Below are 888 nucleotides of genomic sequence, written 5' to 3'. Positions count from 1 at the left end.
CCTGCTGAAATCACAAAGCACAGTGCTGATGCACCATAAATCTGTTCCTTCTTCCCCCTGAGCCTGTCTGATTGTCAGACTTCTATGGAGGAGATGTTTCTAAGCAAAAAGCTAGAAATTTAGGGAAACTCCTTTGTTTCCTGTACCTCTTCAGTGTACCCAGGGTGTCAATTAGACAAGATTTAACATTCTGAAAATGATTTGGCTCTTAAAAAGGGAGTCATCCTTATCTCTGATGTGCAGCTGGTTCACCATTAGCTCAGGCTTTCCAGTCTGGAGGATGCTCACTGACTTACAGATTTTTCCTTCCCTGCCCAACACACTTGCTGCCATACTAGCCCAACTGGACTCGAGTCCTTTGTGCCTCATCGTGAATAGTATCAGAGACTTCTGGAAAAAATTGATCCAAATGACCTAAATAGAACTGTGCAGTTCTAGTACAGTAATGCATAAGTAATGTAAGGTTTATTTCGTTTTTGATGTGCTTTTTGTTTTTGATGCACTTAAACTAAAGCAACTAATTTGTATACAGTTGTAATTAGGGGTGCACCAATAGAGATTTTGGGGGGCCAATACTGATAACCGATTTTTAAAGAGGCATATTGGCCGATACCGATCTGATTTCCAATACAGCTGTGTGCAGCTGATGAGTCTGTTGTGGTGGAAGGAAGGGGGGAAGGAAAGGGCGTGGGGGGGCAGACCAAGGCCCCTGTGGTAAGAGAAGGAGTAAGGCTGGGGCAGGTGCTACCCAGCTAGGGCAGGGCGCTGGATGGAGCCGTGGTTTATCCGGAGGGGTGGCTCCTGCTGCTGCACATACCCCAGGAGGGCATGGGAGGGGTATGTGCCCCCAGATCTGCATGAGGGGGAAGGGGCGGGGGGGGGACTGCA

At 47.6% G+C, this 888-nt stretch overlaps 1 protein-coding gene across 5 annotated transcripts in view; it reads left to right on the top strand.

Annotated features, from left to right (window-relative positions):
• The window catches only part of LRRC34 (leucine rich repeat containing 34), a 17,018-nt gene that overhangs the window by 7,326 nt on the left and 8,804 nt on the right, over window positions 1–888 (top strand). The window lies entirely within an intron of this gene.

The sequence above is a fragment of the Alligator sinensis genome, unplaced genomic scaffold (assembly GCF_000455745.1).
Source record: "Alligator sinensis unplaced genomic scaffold, ASM45574v1 scaffold787_1, whole genome shotgun sequence".
Lineage (NCBI taxonomy): Eukaryota > Metazoa > Chordata > Crocodylia > Alligatoridae > Alligator > Alligator sinensis.
The sequence above is the reverse complement of the archived record's forward strand: the minus strand, read 5'-3'. Positions and strand labels throughout refer to the sequence as shown.